Source organism: Salvelinus alpinus, chromosome 11 (assembly GCF_045679555.1).
Source record: "Salvelinus alpinus chromosome 11, SLU_Salpinus.1, whole genome shotgun sequence".
Taxonomy (NCBI): Eukaryota; Metazoa; Chordata; class Actinopteri; order Salmoniformes; family Salmonidae; genus Salvelinus; species Salvelinus alpinus.
Window position 1 is genome coordinate 39868628 of NC_092096.1, and position 20084 is coordinate 39888711.

General features: G+C 43.5%; 1 pseudogene; it reads right to left on the minus strand.

The window, feature by feature from the left end:
* Window positions 1-35: 35 nt before the first annotated feature.
* LOC139533307 (glycogen [starch] synthase, liver-like) lies at window positions 36-11635 on the minus strand (annotated as a pseudogene).
* Between the last annotated feature and the right edge of the window lie 8449 nt (window positions 11636-20084).

The following is a 20084-nucleotide window of genomic DNA, read 5'->3' on the forward strand; positions in this document are numbered from 1 at the left end:
GGGTTGGCCATACCAGGCTAGTAGTGAGAGATCTCTCAGTTGGCAGTCTCTCCTGGGTGTGTCTTCTTGCCCTCGGGCGTGACACCCAGAGTGAAGCGGGCTTTGATGTTCTGCCTGTCCCGCTCTGACTCCTTATCTTCATCATATGGTTCTTCATCATCATCATCCTCATCACTGTGGTGGGGGTAGAGTGCACTGACGCCAAGGGGGAGGGGGGCACAGAGAGAGAGAGGAGACAAATTATTCACGTCTCTGGAAAAACCACAGTGCAACTGCACCTGTACAATACATACAACATACAAACCGTGAACACATGAGCAGAGAGAGAGAGAAACAGGGAGATGTTGTTTTACTCAAGAAGGAAGTGCTCAGAAAAGAGTAGTAACAGATTGGACAAATACAAAAGGATGTCTTGTCATTTACTAAAATGTTAGGTTGTCAATTCAAGCTCAGGGAATGGATGAACTCTGAATCTCTGACGCATCTATAGTGTCAATCAATAGAGCCAGAGGAAGACAGACTCTCCTCTCACCTGTTGAGGGGCCAGCGGCTCCATCTTGTCAGGGAAAGCCCTGCTGAGAGCCAGGCTCCGGGTGTGCATGAAGAACTGCAAACATAAATCAACTGAATCGATTGAACCACAACTAAAACACAGCTGAACTAATCCCGAATCAACTGAACTAGTCTGAACAAGAAACAATAAAATAATTCTCCAAAGAAAGAAGGGACATTGTTTACATTACATGTTACAAAAGGAAATCGTACAAATAACAAAACATAACAATGAAGTTAGCACCAAAAGCACGCAATTCAGTGGAATTAGTTTCAGTATGCTGCAATGGTGGTCATAGTATTTTGTTTTCTAAACTTTGTTGCATTGTGAGATCCACCTGCCTTTCAAACCATTAGGTAAACAGGGACATGGACCCATAGCGACTCACCCGTCCCAGTCCAGCAGGTCCGACAACCTCTCTGTGCGGTTCCTCTGGATCATGCGCTGTCGTCTGGACTGCTGGCAGAACCCGAACATGAACTGGGTCAGCTGGTTACACGAGTCATCTGCCGAATGGAACTGCCGGTCCACTATGTAGATGTCTGAGAGGAGCGGGACAGATACGGACCAGTGAGACGCAGGAATAAAGTATTCCATTCTATTATAAATAGAGAATTTATTCTATTCTAAACTGCTGACTGAAGTAGGGTCTTGAATTTCACTGATAAAAAGAGAGTCACTCTGTTCTTCTGGGTTTCGGGGAACTCCCAAAGTATATGACACATGTTCCAGCCGAAGCCAAACAGGTTGATGGTCACACTGCGTATCCCCCATCACAGTACACTCAAATCAAATCAAAGTGTATTTGTCACGTGCGCCGAATACAACGGGTGTAGAAAAAAAGGTGTGTGTGTGTGTGTGTGTGTGTGTGTGTGTGTGTGTGTGTGTGTGTGTGTGTGTGTGTGTGTGTGTGTGTGTGTGTGTGTGTGTGTGTGTGTGTGTGTGTGTGTGTGTGTGTGTGTGTGTGTGTGTAGGTAAGTAAAGAAATAAAACAACAGTAAAAAGACATTTGATAATAACAGTAGCAAGGCTATATACAGACACTGGTTAGTTAGGCTTATTGAGGTAGTATGTACATGTAGGTATGGTTAAAGTGACTATGCATATATGATGAACAGAGAGTAGCAGTAGCGTAAAAAGAGGGGTTGGCGGGTGGTGGGACACAATGCAGATAGCCCGGTTAGCCAATGTGCGGGAGCACTGGTTGGTCGGACAAATTGAGGTAGTATGTACATGAATGTATAGTTAAAGTGACTATGCATATAAGATAAACTGAGAGTAGCAGCAGCGTAAAAGAGGGGTTGGGGGGGGGGGGGGCACACAATGCAAATAGTCCAGGTAGCCATTTGGTTACCTGTTCAGGAGTCTTATGGCTTGGGGGTAAAAAGTGTGGAGAAGCCTTTTTGTCCTAGACTTGGCACTCCGGTACTGCTTGCCATGCGGTAGTAGAGAGAACAGTCTATGACTGGGGTGGCTGGGGTCTTTGACAAATTTTAGGGCCTTCCTCTGACCCCGCCTGGTATAGAGGTCCTGGATGGCAGGCAGCTTTGCCCCAGTGATGTACTGGGCCATACATACTACCCTCTGAAGTGCCTTGAGGTCGAAGGCCGAGCAATTGCAGTACCAGGCAGTGATGCAACCGGTCAGGATGCTCTCGGTGTTGCAGCTGTAGAACCTTTTGAGGATCTCAGGACCCATGCCAAATCTTTTTAGTTTCCTGAGGGTGAATAGGCTTTGTCGTGCCCTCTTCACGACTGTCTTGGTGTGTTTGGACCATTCTAGTTTGTAGTTGATGTGGACACCAAGGAACTTGAAGCTCTCAACATGCTCCACTACAGCCCTGTCGATGAGAATGGGGGCGTGCTCGGTGCTCCTTTTCCTGTAGTCCACAATCATCTCCTTAGCCTTGGTTACGTTGAGGGATAGGTTGTTATTCTGGCACCACCCGGCCAGGTCTCTGACCTCCTCACCATAGGCTGTCTCGTCGTTGTCGGTGATCAGGCCTGCCACTGTTGTGTCGTCTGCAAACTTAATGATGGTGTTGGAGTCGTGCCTGGCCATGCAGTCGTGGGTGAACAGTGTGTACAGGAGGGGACTGAGCACGCACCCCTAGGGAGCTCCAGTGTTGAAGATCAGCATGGCAGATGTGTTGCTACCTACCCTCACCACCTGGGGGAGGCCCATCAGGAAGTCCAGGATCCAGTTGCAGAGGGAGGTGTTTAGTCCCAGGCTCCGTAGCTTTGTGATGAGCTTTGAGGGTACTATGGTGTTGAACGCTGAGCTGTAGTCAATGAATAGCATTCTCACATAGGTGTTCCTTTTGTCCAGGCCAGTGTGGAGTGCAATAGAGATTGCATCATCTGTGGATCTGTTTGGGCGGTATGCAAATTGGAGTGGGTCTAGTGTTTCTGGAATAATGGTATTGATGTGAGCCATTACCAGCCTTTCAAAGCACTTCATGGCTACGGACGTGAGTGCTACGGTTCTGTAGTCATTTAGGCAGGTTTCCTTTGTGTTCTTGGGCACAGGGACTATGGTGGTCTGCTTGAAACATGTTGGTATTACAGACTCAATCAGGGACATGTTGAAAATGTCAGTGAAGACACCTGCCAGTTGGTCAGCACATGCCCGGAGCACATGTCCTGGTAATCCATCTGGCACCGCAGCCTTGTGTATGTTGACCTGTTTAAAGGTCTTACTCACGTCGGCTACGGAGAGCGTGATCACAGTCATCCAGAACAGCTGATGCTCTCATGCATGCCTCAGTTTTGCTTGCCTCGAAGCGAGCATAGAAGTGATTTAGCTCGTCTGGTAGGCTCATGTCACTGGGCAGCTCAAGGCTGTGCTTCCCTTTGTAGTCTGTAATAGTTTGCAAGCCCTGCCACATCCGATGAGTGTCGGAGCCGGTGTAGTATGATTAAATTTTAGCCCTGTATTGATGCTTTGCCTGTTTGATGGTTCATAAGAGGGCATAGCGGGATTTCTTATAAGCTTCCGGGTTAGAGTCCCGCACCTTGAAAGCAGCAGCTCTACCCTTTAGCTCAGTGCGAATGTTGCCTGTAATCCATGGCTTCTGGTTGGGGTATGTACGTACAGTCACTGTGGGGACGACGTCCTCGATGCAGTTATTGATAAAGCCAGTGACTGATGTGGTGTATTCCTCAATGTCATTGGAAGAATCCCAGAACATGTTCCAGTCTGTGATAGCAAAACAGTCCTGTAGTTTAGCATTTGCTTCATCTGACCACTTTTTTATAGACCGAGTCACTGGTGCTTCCTGCTTTAATTTTTGCTTGTAAGCAGGAATCAGGAGGATAGAGTTGTGGTCGGATTTACCAAATGGAGGGCGAGGGAGAGCTTTGTACGCGTCTCTGTGTGTGGAGTACAGGTGATCTAGAATTTTTCTCCCTCTGGTTGCACATTTAACATGTTGATAGAGATTTGGTAGAACTGATTTAAGTTTCCCTGCATTAAAGTCTCCTGCCACTAGGATCGCCGCCTCTGGGTGAGTGGTTTCCTGTTTGCTTATTTCCTTATACAGCTGACTGACTCAGCTGGGGAACAATAACAACTACAACATAATAGTGCACCCACACATCATATAACACTCCACACACATGAAGGAATACACAAAAACAGTGATATAAACATTTGCCAGAGAAAACCAAAGTGATGGAGTTTATGTTTGCAGGCTGTGTAAGTGTGACAGGTCACCTGGTGTGTATCCCCAGGGCTCGTAGTAAGAAGGAAAGACCCACAGGCGACAGCCTCGTACAAACTCCTCATTGTCAATAGGAAGCAGGGGGCTGGTACTCTGGGTGGAACACTATCTGATAGTATCAGGAAACATGTCTGTTAGTACCATTTAGAATAAAATATAGAGATCAGCACTACACTGGCTATACTGTATGCTCTAAGGGTCCTCTGTAGCTCAGTTAGTAGAGCATGGCACTGGCAACACGAGGATAGTGGGCTCGATTTCCAGGACCAACCGTACGTAAAATCTATGCACGCATAACTGTAAGTCACTTAGGATAAAAGTGTCTGCTAAATGGCATATACTGTATACTCTAATGCAGGGGTTCCCAAACTTTTTTTGTTTGTGACCCACCAATTGAACTGTCTTTTGAGCCACAACCCACCATAAGTGTTGTGCGGTGAAAAGACATACACAGACCAAAGAATAAGTCAAATATATTATCGTGGCAGCGGAGAGAAAATTTCAAAGCTAATCTCCTGCAATTCCACACATCCTGCCATGGAGCTGAAAGAAAATGTTGCAATTTTAAAGCCAATTTCCTGAAATTCTATACAGTTTGCCATGGAGGTTAGAGAACATTTAGTAGTTATAAAGCTAATTTCCTACAATTCTACGCATTTTGACATGGCTAATGCTGTGTTCTTATGCTCAGACATTATAACAAAATCAATGGGGGCCTAATTGTCTAGCTTTTATTTTGTTGATTGTAAATTCTCAACAATTATAAGTTATTATAGAAAAATGTATAAGTCCATTATCTTTTCCACATATTTTCTATTTGATTTTAGTACTTTAAGTACAATGAAAGCGTTTTTCTATACGGGGGGGGGGGTCAATGTCATCCCGACCAACAGTTTGGGAACCACCGCTCTAATGGAAAAAATATCACTTTGATAGTACTTTACATAAAAGCAACAGGTATTACTTATCATATGCACATATGAGCCTTTATGATATCTTTTATATTGTCAACGTCTCGGCTGCCAGACCTTCTCCAGACAATTCTTCAACTGGTTTAACACAATAAACGAGGCAAAACATTATCATAAACAAACATGAACATCAAACGAACATCCTGCATACCTTGACTCGGTCAGTGCAAGCGCTGAAGAGGCCGACGCGTCTCACGTTGGCCAGGATAGGGTCAGAGGTGTCATCCCGCATGCTGTGAGTGGTCACTGGAGGAAGGGTGTGTCTCTGCAGAGAGAGAGACAGACAGAGTACAGTGTGTGTGTCTGTGTACTTGCATGCATGTGCATGTGTTGTGACTGCGTCATCACTGTGCACGTGCCTTGAGCAGTAAACATGGCGCGTATCAACATCTATAAGTCACTGATCCATGACTAATCACCTTTACGTGTAGACATCAGGAATATGGATCTGAAGAAGAATATCTATCCATTGGCCTAATGATATTTAATGATTCTCTTCTCTTGGGATTACCCTCAAAAGAAACACAAGCCTTTCTCCCAAGAAGATATGAACTTGCATGTAAAAGAGTTGCTGAACAGACAGCGATGCTAAAAACATGTCACAAGTGAACAGGCTGCTACATCTCACGTCAGCTTTGAGGCGTAGGAACTTAGCATACATGCAAAGCCATTTGTCACCCTAACCACTGTGTGAATGCAGCAAAAGTGCAGACAAACAAGTCATTCTGTACTGGTACATCCCAGGGTCAACACAAATGGCAGTGAGAGTAACGACGGCCACAATCTGTCCGCCAATCAAACACCTGTGTCGTCCTTTTACGCCTAAACACATGTGACATGAATAAATCTAAGTGACAACGCCATTGTTATTGGCACTTTGCTATTAAATACTGCAACACCATCCAATCTATTGACCCATGGCCTGGTGTTATGGAGGTTCAATGATTCACACTGGGCTGTATAACTGCAGGGTCCATTCATTCATGGTTTTAGCACCAGGTATCCCCCAGTCCCATTCTGAATTGATCACCTTACAGGGTCATACCTCATATTGACCCTATAGGCCCATTCTACCATGTCAATGTTTAGTTACTCCATTCATATAACATCAGGGTACAATGTATGGGGATTCTCTGCACCATATTACCTTGTTGTCCAGTTTTCTCGGTCTTTCTACCACTCTGGTTGTCTCACACCCCAACTCTGTTTTATTTGATGTTCATCATACAAATGTCTATACGCCGGTCTTTTAATCATAACATAGACCTGACCCAATCTACAATATGGAGACTGTCAGCATTCTCAACAACCTAACACTTATTGGCTTTATTATTGTGTATAATGCACTTCTTACAACTATTCTATTCTATAACCTTTACCTCAGTATATTTCATACATTATCTGTCTCTTCAACAACCTACCTGTGTGGCATAGATGGCTCTCGTCATGATGGTGAAGTCGTCTCTGTCCAGGATGGTGTCCATATCAGGGATGTCTCCTCTGAAGACATCATGAGGTCATCAGCAGGTCAGAAAAGCAACACTCAAGTAATCACATTAGAACCCGCATGGACAAGCCCTTCATTAACACGGAAGCTCGTTCCACACGTTGGTAACGTGGAAGACCCAAAGGTCACACACCATCCGCATGAATTGACCCCCCCCCCCATTTGTTTTTACACTGCTGCTACTCACTGTTTATTATCTATGCATAGTTACTTCACCCCTACCTACATGTACAAATTACCTCAACTAACCTGTACCCCCACACACTGACTCGGTACCGGTACCCCCTGTATATAGACTCATTATTGTTATGTTATTGTGTTCCTAATTATTATTTTTTATTTTAGTTTATTTGTTAAATATTTTATTAACTCTTCTTGAACTGCACTGTTGGTTAAGGGCTTGTAAGTAAGCATTTCACGGTAAGGTCTACACTTGTTGTATTCGGCGCATGTGACAAATAGCATTTGATGTGATTTGATTTGAAGTGCAGACTTAGTTCATTCATAACAAACGCCTGCTAAGGATTTCCTGGCTAAATGGCAGGGTTGTCAAATAGAGGGGTGTTACACTGATATGACATACAGTACAGGTCTGGTGAATACACTGTTTTTAATTGACTTACTTTAACAAAGCCTCGTAAAGCCTCTTGCCAAACTTATCTTTCACAGCGTCCCTGTCAGAGAGAGATACATACAGTAGATAATGAGCAAACTGTTTTAGATTTAACATGTTAATAGGAACCATTCTGGCAACACGAGTTCCAAGGCAAAATTCAAAGAAGAATGCAAATTAGAATGTTCTTTTCATGAAATGTTTGGTGCTAATATTGCAGACATTTTGCAGAACTCCATGAGGTGCACCATTGTGGGTTACAGAGACGTACCAGAGCTGTTTGCGCACCGCCTGTCCCTTCAGCATCTCCACGTTAAAGTTGTTGGTCTTGGCTGGCATGATGAAGAAAATCCCCACTGTGACGTTATTCTTATGCACCTGGGAGAGAAGGAAAAAAGCTTAAATGAGATGAAGAATTAAGGATTAAACTGTCATTTTCTTTTGAGAGAGACCAGTAGATGTGCAGTATTGATTAGAGGCCCATTATTTTTACATTTTTTTACATTGTAGAATAATAGTGAGCACATCAAAACTAGGAAATAACACATATGGGATCATGCAGTAACCAAAAAAGTGTTAAACAAATCAAAATATATGTTATATTTGAGATTCTTCAAAGTAGCCACCCTTTGCCTTGATGACAGCTTTGCACACTCTTGGCATTCTCTCATCCAGCTTCATGAGGTAGTCATCCGGAATGCATTTCAATTAACAGGTGTTAAAAGTAAAAAGTTAATTTGTGGAATTTATTTTCTTCTTAATGCTTGAGCCAATCAGTTGTGTTGTGACAAGGTAGGGGTGATATACAGAAAATAGATTTGCTAAAAGACCAAGTCCATATTATGGCAAGAACAACTCAAATAAGCAAAGAGAAATGACAGTCCATCATTACTTTGACATGAAGGTCATTCAATACGGAAAATGTCAAGAACTTTGAACGTTTCTTCAAGTGCAGTCGCAAAAACCATCAAGCGTTATGATGAAAGTGGCTCTCATGAGGACCGCCACAGGAAAGGAAGACCCAGTGTTACCTCTGCTGCAGAGGATAAGTGCATTAGAGTTACAACCCAAGTAAATGCTTCACAGAGTGAAAGTAACAGACACATGTCAACATCAAGTGTTCAGAGGAGAATGTGTGAATCAGGCCTTCATTTTACTAGGCAAGTCAGTTAAGAACAAATTCTTATTTTCAATGACAGCCTAGGAACAGTGGGTTAACTGCCTTGTTCAGGGGCAGAACGACCGTTTTTTTTACCGTGTCAGCTCGGGGATTCAATCTTACAACCTTTCGGTTACTAGTCCAACGCTCTAACCACTAGGCTACCTGCCGCCCAAGAATCTCACGGACAAATTTCTGCAAAGAAACCACGACTAAAGGACACCAATAAGAAGAAGAAACTTGCTTGGGCCAAGAAACACGAGCAATGGACATTAGACCGGTGTAAATCTGTCCTTTGGTCTGATGAGTCCAAATTTGAGAGTTTTGGTTCCAACCGCCGTGTCTTTGTGAGATGCAGAGTAGGATGACCTCTGCATGTGTAGTTCCCACAATGAAGCATGGAGGAGGAGGTGTTAACGTGTGGGGTTGCTTTGCTGGTGACACTGTCAGTTATTTATTTAGAATTCAAGGCACACTTAACCAGCATGGCTACTGCAGCATTCTGCAGCAATACGTCAACAGGACAATGACCCAAAACACACATCCAGGCTGTGTAAGGGCTATTTCACCAAGAAGGAGTGATGGAGTGCTGCATCGGATGACCTGGCCTCCAAAATCACCTGACTTCAACCCAATTGAGATGGTTTGGGATGAGTTAATGGCAGAGTGAAGGAAAAGCAGCCAACAAGTGCTCAGCATATGTGGGAACTCCTTAAAGACTGTTGGAAAAGCATTGCAGGTGAAGCTGGTTGAGAGAATGCCGAGAGTGTGCAAGCTATCATCAAGACAAAGGGTGGCTACTTGAAAGAATCTCAAATAAAACATATATTTTGATTTGTTTAACACTTTTTTGGTTACTACATGATTCCATATGCGTTATTTCATAGTTTTGATGTCTTCACTATTATTCTACAATGTAGAAAATAGTAAAAATAAAGAAAAACCCTTGAATGAGTAGGTGTGTCTAAACTTTTGACTGGTACTGTAGTTAGCAGTATATTGGATAACAAACTTGAAAACATAATAAGGACTTAATTCTTACCCATAGAAGTGTCCCCTGATAAATTCCTGAATCCGACCCTGGTTAGTGGAGTGAACATTCTGGGAACTCGTGCATGGCTGAGAACTTCTTGATGTTCGATCCGTTCGGCATCACCATATCTGTACAGTAGACAGAGAGAAACCCAGCCTACTTCAATATCAAATATCCCCGCTCTGTCACTTTATGTTCAATAGGAGTACAGTTGTAAAGTACAGTTGCAAAGACATGGGCACAGTGGACAGCAGCTCTCTCCAGACAGTAGCAATGGTAGATCTGCCTCTCACCAGCCTCCTGGTCTATGTTGAACTGACAGGGGCACATCAGAAATCAACACAAGAGTCATTAATAGATCATTATTAAAAGATAACTATTGTGTAATTACCAATTGTCATGCACATTCTAAGTAAATATCAGTTAAATAGTGAATGAAACCTGTGAATAAAACTCTTTCAAATGTTCTACACTAACTATTATTGGGGCTATGGGGTTCATTTTGAGTTTGACAAATGTTTGAAGTAGGATCTCCCTTGAGTCTCCTGTCTGCCAGCGAGGAGGAGGCTTCCTCTTCCTCTTCATAATGAGAAGCTGCTGTCAATTACCCAGCCTGCCCAGTGAATGACCTTTAGGCCCACAATGACCTTTTTACACTTAGCCTGAGAGCCAATTACAGTACCATACACCAGCACAAACACAACACAGACCCATAGCTTACTGACACACAGGGGAGACACTGAGAGAAACTCTAAATCTAACAAAAACACCTGAATCTGTGATGAGCAAAATGTTTTGTGAGGCATTTGAATAACAAAGCCACAGACCTATAGCTCACTGACGCACTGGAGAGATACTGGGAAAAACAAAACTCAAACTAACTCAAACAATGCTTAATGTATTATTACCCCAACATTGTTAAAGCTGAAAAAGTTAGTGAGGAATTTCAATAACGAATGTTTATAGGTTTGTGTGTGTGTGTGTGGCCTCTTTACCTTGTCCAATTTGTTGTAGAAGTCCACATTTCCGGCACAGAGGTATTGTCCCAACAGAGTGGAATGGGTTGTGAAGATGGTTGCCATGGGAATCTTCCGCGAGCGACAGAGAATAAGTCCTCCCCCTGCCTGCCACTCATGGAAATGGTCGAGGACATTGGGCGAGTCTCCAAGCTGTTCGGTTAACTAGGAATGAAAGCAACGAATTACTGATGATTAGCTCTATAATCTCATATTACCCAAGAGGGTGAATATGTTTTGAGTAAAAAGAAGTAGGCTACTGTATCATTTATTTTTTAAAGGTATCTGACATTAAGGTATTCACATCAAGCAGATATTCTTGACTTCAAAAAACAAACCCATATACAGCAATCTTTAAACCTCTTTCAGAGTATTTTTCACAGCATCCTTAACAAGCTGACAAATGACCTCTTTAAAGAACCAGGCAACCATGGATCCAAAAACGTTTGCCTCACTGTAATGGGCGGGCATTCCGATACCACAGGTGTCCCACAGATCCCCCTTCCACCGGTCCAGGTTCCAGGCTGCTGACCCCGTGTCAAATAGGATCACATAGGGACTGCCCAAAGTACACCTAAAACATACAGTATAATCCCAACATAAGGGAAAGATAGATATGTGTGGTTCTAGAAGACAGTACCAACCAACACGAGACCCACAATCACAGTATCAAACACATGGGGCAAAGCTGAAATACTACAAAAGAATAGTTTCTGAAGCTGCTGATGTATTTGTTTGTCTCTGATCCTGGAGATGGTGTTTGTCTGCCAACTTGTGGATTCATCATCTCTATCTAACTCCATTGGCGTTAACAGTGTAGGCCTACTTCTGTAGAAGTGCATGTCTGCCCTCTTCTGGACAGAAAGTACTACTACAGGATTGTGTATTCTCCACTTGCATGTCACACCTATAGAATAGAACATAAGATAATATAATACATCCGTAGTAGAGTGCCAGGTAGCCGTTGTCAATAAGGGCGCCCATAGCTTTCTTGATGGCTGGGTTTGGGGGCTCACACTGCTCCACCTGGGTCTTGAAATTGTGTTCGTAAAACGGCCCCATCATGAATAAGTCCCCCCCCCCCCCCATTTCATCCACTGTTATCTTGGCCTTGGTCTGGATCACTGTGTAGATCCCACCAACTGGAGGAAAAATATATAACATACATGAGATTCAAACTTTCTAACTTGTGACATGTTATGACACACATGAGGGGATGTGAGTGTGTCCACATATTAAGATATAGTTCTGCATGATATTGTGTATTTTGCACGATTAATAGTCTGGAATGAACAAAAACAAAGACCATGATAATAAATAACAAAAGAAATGTGAAAATGCTGCGTAAAAGATAAGCTACGGTCAAATATTTGTGAAGAGGACCATCAACAATCAGAAACCCCTGTATTACGTTTGCACACCATGATAGGCGCATAAGACGTTTCCCTGATGCCAAATACAGATACATGATAAGCAGTGTTGGGGAAGCTACTCTTGAAATATAGTTTACCAAGCTACCAATTACTTCACTCTGGAATAATTTAAGCTAGACAAAAGCAACCCTTAAGAACAATATACTTTACTTAACTAAAATTCACTTTGAAAAAACATTTCACTACGTCCAAACTACTTTTTAAGAAAATAGAGTTAAGAAAGTATTTACTAAATAAACTAAAGTAAAAAATAAAAAAAGTAACACAATAAAATAACAAGATTGAGGCTATATACAGGGGGTACCGGTACAGAGTCAGTGTGCGGGGGTACAGGTTAGTTGAGGTAATTTGTACATGTAGGAAGGGGTCAAGTGACTATGCATAGATAATAAACAGCGAGTAGCAGCAGTGTAAAAACAAAAGGGGGGTCAATTCAAATAGTCTGGGTGGCCATTCGAGTAATTGTTCAGCAGTCTTATGGCGTGGGGGTAGAAGCTGTTAAGGAGCCTTTTGGACCTAGACTTGGCGCTCTGGTATCGCTTGCCATGCGGTAGCAGAGAGAACAGTCTATGACTAGGGTGACTGAAGTCTTTGACAATGTTTTGGGCCTTTCTCTGACACCGCCTTGTATATAGGTCCTGGATGCAGGAAGCTTGGCCCCAGTGATGTACTGGGCTGTACTCACTACACTCTGTAGCACCTTACGGTCGGATGCCGAGCAGTTGCTATACCAGGCAGTGGCGCAACTGGTCAGGATGCTCTCGATGGTGCAGCTGTAGGTCTTTTTGAGGATCTGGGGACCCATGCCAAACCTTTTCAGTCTCCTGAAGGGGAAAAGGCGTTGTCGTGCCCTCTTCATAACTTTCTTGGTGTGTTTGGACCATGATAGTTTGTTGGTGATGTGGAAACCAAGGAACTTGAGACTCTCGACCCGCTCAACTACAGCCCTGTCGATGTGAATGGGGTGTGTTCGGCACTCCTTTTCCTGTAGTCCACAATCTTCTCCTTTGTCTTGCTCACATTGAGGGAGATGTTGTTGTCACCACACTGCCAGGTCTCTGGCCTCCTCCCTATAAGCTGTCTCACCACGCAGTCGTGGGTAAACAGGGAGTACAGGAGGGGATTAAGCACCACCCCTGGGTGGCCCTGTGTTGAGGATCAGCGTGGCAGATGTGTTGTTGCCTACCCTTACCACCTGGGGGCGGCCGGTCAGGAAGTCCCGGATCCAGTTGCAGAGGGAGGTGTTTAGACCCAAGGTACTTAGCTTAGTGATGAGCTTTGTGGGTTGAATTAGTTGACTACATAAACAGTAGTTCACTAATCCCCAACACTGCATAAGTGATGACCTCTGAACTCTTCACAACAACATCAGGATAGACTCAGACAACAGATCCGTCCATATACAGTACACAGAACTGAAGAGCCCTATACTACAAAAAGTACATTGTTTCTATGATCATTGGGACTCATGTCTAGTTCAGTCTATTTTCCAGGAACGCACGATTCTTTGGCCAGTAAGGTTAAGGTTCATATAGTTTATAGAACCATAGTTCATATGGTTCACACATCCTGTTACACAAACAACATCAAGACATATGTATTTGACAGAGATTGTGTATTTGTCTTCAATTAAATGTCTAACAGTTCAGACAGTGAGACAGTTAATATTCTCCAATCACACTGTATTTTCAATGTATTTCAATATTTGCTCTTTTGGGACCAAAGATTCAAAGATGACCATATTTAGCAAAAAGAAGATGACAGGTGACACTGGCATTAGGCTAAACTGTCACAGCTCCAGAGGAATTTTAAGATGATCCTCTCAATCATGATAGTATCCCATATCTGACCACTCTGGACCAATAATCCAGGGGTCATGAACTCTTTAAGAGTTGCTCCATATTTGTACACTTCATTGCAACCCATCTTTACACAAAAGTAGTAACATTGCCTAAAATAAGTGATGTACTATTAAAATTGCATGATCATCAATGGCATCTGTAGACAATGCATACAACATTGCATCCACTGTCACTATAACATTTACTGAGGAGGGACACAAAACAGTTATACTCCAAGAACCAAGACCAAGACTTTACAGAGAATTGTCTATCTCCATGCAGATCATTCTCGGTCAAGTAATACAAACATTTATTAGTAACCTCCCAGGCTACCTCAAACAAGAGCAGGTCGTCTACAGGTAGAACTTCCTCATCCCACAGAGGCAGACCGCTCAGTGACGTCATGGATAAGGAACGGGTCAGGGGCAAGAAAAGGTAAGTGCCACTGATGCTCTCTCAGTTTGTTGGTCCTCTCCTCTGTAGGTTCAACTGTAAACTGTCTATCTTCTCACATCCGAAAATCCCACTGGAGTTCACTTGGACTCAGAAGAGGATGCAACACACATCCCATGGTCCCAGTTCGTCACTCCTAGAAGTCCACTGTCCAGGCCGCCTACATTTTGTGATTGAATCTGACCCTCGTCTTTGAACAGAAAGTCAACATTCCCTGGCTGCATGCACGGGACTGAAGTCCACACAGACATCAAGGGTAATGTTTTGACAAAGCCAATAGTGAGCAAAAGTGGAGAAAATACAGATATAGGATCTTAATTTGAGCCAGTTTGCTACAGCAGGAAAATAATCCTGCAGCAACAGGAAATGTGAATTATTATGTGGATTATAATGAATGGACATTTTTATGGGGGTTGATATGTTTTTCGTTACTGGAAATTACAAACTTTAGAAGCCTTTTTAAAACTCAAATACACCACAAGTTTGCATTTCCTGCTGTGCAGGACAATTCTCAGCAACAAAAGAGTGATCAAATGAAGATCCTACATAAATTATAAATCAAAGTTTTACAGTCATTATTCTGTGGTTTCCCTAGCCTTAAACAGTACGCCAAATTCATGGTATAAAAAATACTCATTCACGTTTAGATATTGTATTTTTTACATAAAAAATGCAAATGTTTATTATTTATATTATGAATTTGACCCTACTATTTATAGGGCTACGGTTCCTTTTTTAGGCAATGTAGACTATATTAGGCCTACTGGAGTTTTATTATCATGCATATCATATGTCTGCAATTGAGGGACCTCGACATTAATTACAATAGCCTAAATAATTACACAAATTACACTTTTGTTTTGAAACAATAGTTTATGTTAGGGAAAAAACTGTCATTGCGACAAAAACAAAACCTAGGTAGACTACAGTTCCTTTCTGCTGATGATCACGCAGAAGACTATACGTGACGCAATGTTTGCTTGAACTTTGCTCCTCCTCATTCAGTGTCAGCCAAGTGTTAGGGCTGTGTAGTGTATCCACACATTGAAACCTGACCTCGCTCTTAATCCATGTTCAGTCCATGTAGCCTTTTCAAGCGCATCAAAATCAAATCCAATCAAATTGTATTTGTCACATGCGCCGAATACAACAGGTGGAGACCTTACAGTGAAATGCTTACTTACAAGCCCTTAACCAACAACGCAGTTTTAAGAAAGTCCCTAATAAAAGTAAGAGATCATAACAAATAATAAAAGAGCAGTAGTAAATAACAATAGTGGGGCTATATACATGGGGTACCGGTACAGAGTCAATGTGTCAATGTGTGGGGGGCACCGGTGTCGAGGTAATTGAGGTAATTATGTACATATAGGTAGAGTAATTAAAGTGGCTATGCATAGATAATAACAGAGAGTAGCAGCAGCGTAAGGGGGGGGGGGGGGCAATGCAAATAGTGTGGGTAACCATTTGATTAGCTGTTCAGGAGTCTTATGGCTTGGGGTAGAAGCTGTTTAGAAGCCTCTTGGACCTAGACTTGGCGCTCTGGCACCGCTTTCCGTGCGGTAGCAGAGAGAACAGTCTATGACTAGAGTGGCTGGAGTCTTTGACAATTTTTAGGGCCTTCCTCTGACACCGCCTGGTATAGAGGTCCTGGATGGCAGGAAGCTTGGCCCCGGTGATGTACTGGGCCGTACGCACTACCCTCTGTAGTGCCTTGCGGTCGGAGGCAGAGCAGTTGCCATACCAGGCAGTGATGCAACCAGTCAGGATGCTCTCGATGGTGCAGCTGTAAAACCTTTGAGGATCTGAGGACCCATGCCAAATATTTTCAGTCTCCTGAGGTGGAATAGGTTTTGTCGTGCCCTCTTCACAACTGTCTTGGTGTGCTTGGACCATGATAGTTTGTTGGTGATTTGGACGCCAAGAAACTTGAAGCTCTCAACCTGCTCCACTACAGCCCCGTCGATGAGAATGGGGGCATGCTCGGTCCTCCTTTTCCTGTTGTCCACAATCATCTCCTTTGTCTTGATCACGTTGAGGGAGAGGTTGTTGTCCTGGCACCACATGGTCAGGTCTCTGACCTCCACCCTATAGGCTGTCACATTGTTGTTGGTGATCAGGCCTACCACTGTTGTGTCATCAGCAAACTTAACGATAGTGTTGGAGTCGTACCTGGCCGTACAGTCATAAGTGAACAGGGAGTACAGGAGGAGACTGAGCACGCACCCCTGAGGGACCCCCATGTTGAGTTTTAGCGTGGCGGATGTGTTGTTACCTACACTTACCACTTGGGGGCAGCCTGTCAGGAAGTCCAGGATATAGTTGCAGAGGGAGGTGTTTAGTCACAGGGTCCTTAGCTTTGTGATGAGCTTTGAGGGAACTATGGTGTTGAACGCTGAGCTGCAGTCAATGAATAGCATTCTCACATAGGTGTTCCTTTTGTCCAGGTGGGAAAGGGCAGTGTGCCATGTAATAGAGATTGCATCATCTGTGGATCTGTTGGTGCGGTACGCAAATTGGAGTGGGTCTAGGGTTTCTGGGATAATGATGTGAGCAATGACCAGCTTTTCAAAGCATTTCATGGCTACAGACTTGAGTGCTTCGGGTAGGTAGTCATTTACGCAGGATACCTTAGTGTTCTTGGGAACAGGGACTATGGTGGTCTGCTTGAAACATGTTGGTATTACAGACTCAGACAGGGAAAGGTTGAAACTGTCAGTGAAGACACTTGCCAGTTGGTCAGCGCATGCTTGGAGTACACGTCCTGGTAAACCGTCTGGCCCAGCGACCTTGTGAATGTTGACCTGTTTAAAGGTCTTACTCACATCGGCTGCTGCGAGCTTGTTCACACAGTCGCCAGGAACATTTGATGCTCTCATGCATATTTCAGTGTTACTTGCCTCGAAGCGAGCATCAAAGTTATTTAGCTCGTCGTGTCACTGGGCAGCTCTCGGCTGTGCTTCCCTTTGTAGTCTGTAATAGTTTGCAAGCCCTGTTTGATGGTTCGTCGGAAGGCATAGCGGGATTTCTTATAAGCTTCTGGGTTAGAGTACCTCTCCTTGAAAGCGGCAGCTCTACCCTTTAGCTCAGTGCGAATGTTGCCTGTAATCCATGGGTTCTGGTTGGGGTATGTACGTACAGTCACTGTGGGGACAATGTCCTCAATGCATTTATTGATAAAGCCAGTGACTGATGTGGTATACTCCTCAATGCCATCGGATGAATCGCGGAATATATTCCAGTCTGTGCTAGCAAAACAGTCCTGTAGTTTAGCATCTGCTTCATCTGATCACTTTTTTATAGACCGAGTCACTGGTGCTTCCTGCTTTGATTTTTGCTTGGCACTCCATAGTCCTATTTCTCAATATTGCCTAGCCTATAGGTGGTTTAGCCTATAGGTAGGCATATTGGTGGTATATGGCATAATTTCTCATTAAATAATCTGGGTTTCACTCCCAGAAATAGTCCCCATATGTTGTGTTGGCTATGCAAACACTTGGCACCCCCCATGCATCCTAAATGAGTTGTGTTTTAAGCATGGGGTTGAATGTTGGTCAAATAAAATGCATCCACTTCTGATGGCCCAATATTACAAGAATCAATCATGGGTGAAGTAATTTATATGGATGTCAACCAAACGCATAATTGATATTTGGCTAGTGTCTGCTGCCCAAAATCTTCCCATATCCCTCAAACCTCTCATGCACTCTAGCAAACTGCATCAATTCAACAATGACCACATCTGACAGTCAAATTTTCAGAGAAAAGTCATCCCTTGGCGCGGATTGTCAACATTTCCTAGAATATAATGAATTATTCATTTCAGCACCACTAAACAGTGGTCAGCGCCGCGAACGCAACTCACCCGCTGTCATCTCGCTCCTAACAATCCGGTGCATACAGACGGAAATATAAAAGGCAGAGAACACACGTCATGCATCAAAGAAAGAGCTTAGTGTAGATGACCACATTAGTTTCTTGCTGCATTGTTTGGATGCGAAGTGTGATCACTTGGATTTTGACAGAATGAGAATGCTGGCATTTTTCCTGGTTTGTGCGATAATTCGCCAGTATGGAACATGGGGGACTCCAACTCCAGGATTTGGGTGGACGGATATCCCAGGTAATTTCTTGCTTTGATATATTCTAATGACTTTTTCATTTCTTATAGGTTCATTTCCTTCTCATAATGTCCTGAGCCAAACTTTTTAATATCCAAAAGTAATAAAAGAAAATTCGATTTTATAATTCGATGCTCTCTTTTCTCAGGACATACACCTGCTAAGGCGCAAGAGGGGCACTCTGTTATGATGAGAAGCAAGGTTGTCAGTCCGAATTTACCTGACGATGCGAACCTTTGTTACCTTTTGAAAGAGGGTGATGAAGACCAGCAACAAATTATCTGCAAACATCGTTTAACTCGGACCAGCAAATTCAACATCAACCCGTTTGGGCTCCGATTTGGAAAGCGCAACATATTTAACCCATCCAAGGCCAACCTCATAAGATCCAGGACAAGCAAACTGTTGCCTATTCTACTCTACTTCAGAGAACTAGATGTTCCTGCCTAAATTGCCAAGAAGGAACCAATGTTTAAACAATAGAGATGGTCAATTGCTTATGTTATAGCAGTTAGAGCAGCATCTTTATAACCATTCACTCATGAGGTAAAGAGTTTGTGTGTCATATTGTCTACTTATAAGGTGGGTTTGGGAAATGCAAGTCTGCTGAATAAAAGTTTTGTACATGTCTTGTATGATGTAATTATTATTATTATTACACCTTGTAATGACAATAAGGAAAATACACTCAATCGCCAAAAGTACACTACATGACCAAAAGTATGTGCATACCTGCTCGTCGAACATCTCATTCCAAAGTCATGGGCATTGATATGTATTTGGTCCCTCCTTTGATGCTATAACAGCCTCCACTCTTCTGGGAAGGCTTTCCACTAGATGTTGGAACATTGCTGCAGGGACTTGCTTCCATTCAGCCACAAGAGCATTAGTGAGGTTAGGCACTGATGTTGGGCGATTAGGCCTGGCGTTCCTATTCATCCCAAAGGTGTCTTATGGGGTTGAGGTCAGAGCTCTGTGCAGGCCAGTAAAGTTCTTCCACACCGATCTCAACAAACCATTTCTGTATGGACCTCGCATTGTCATGCTGAAAGAGGAAAGAGCCTTCCCAAAACTGTTGCCACAAAGTTGGAAGCACAGAATTGTCTAGAATGCTGTAGCATTAAGATTTCCCTTCACTGGAACTAAGGGGCCTAGCCCGAACCATGAAAACCACCCCAGACCATTATTTTTCCATCACCAAACTTTAGTTGGCACTATGCAGTAGGGCAGGTAGCATTCTCCTGGCATCCCCCATACCCAGATTCGTCCTTCGGACTGCCAGATGGTGAAGCGGGATTCATCACTCCAGAGAACTCATTTCCACTGCTCCAGAGTCCAGTGGCGGCGAGCTTTACACCACTCCAGCCGACACTTGGCATTGAGCATGGGGATCTTAGGCTTGTGTGCGGCTGCTCGGCCATGGAAACCCATTTCACGAAGCTCCCGACGAACAGTTATTGTGCTGACGTTGCCTCCAAAGGCAGTTTGGAACTCGGTAGTGAGTATAGCAACCGAAGACAGACAGCTTTGTTGACAGGTGTAGCTGAAATAGCCGAAGCCACTAATTTGAAGGGGTGTCCACATACATTTGGCCATGTAGTGTAAATGTCTTGAATCAGCTAGACTAATTTCAGCAACCACTAAACAGTGGACAGGGCCTTAA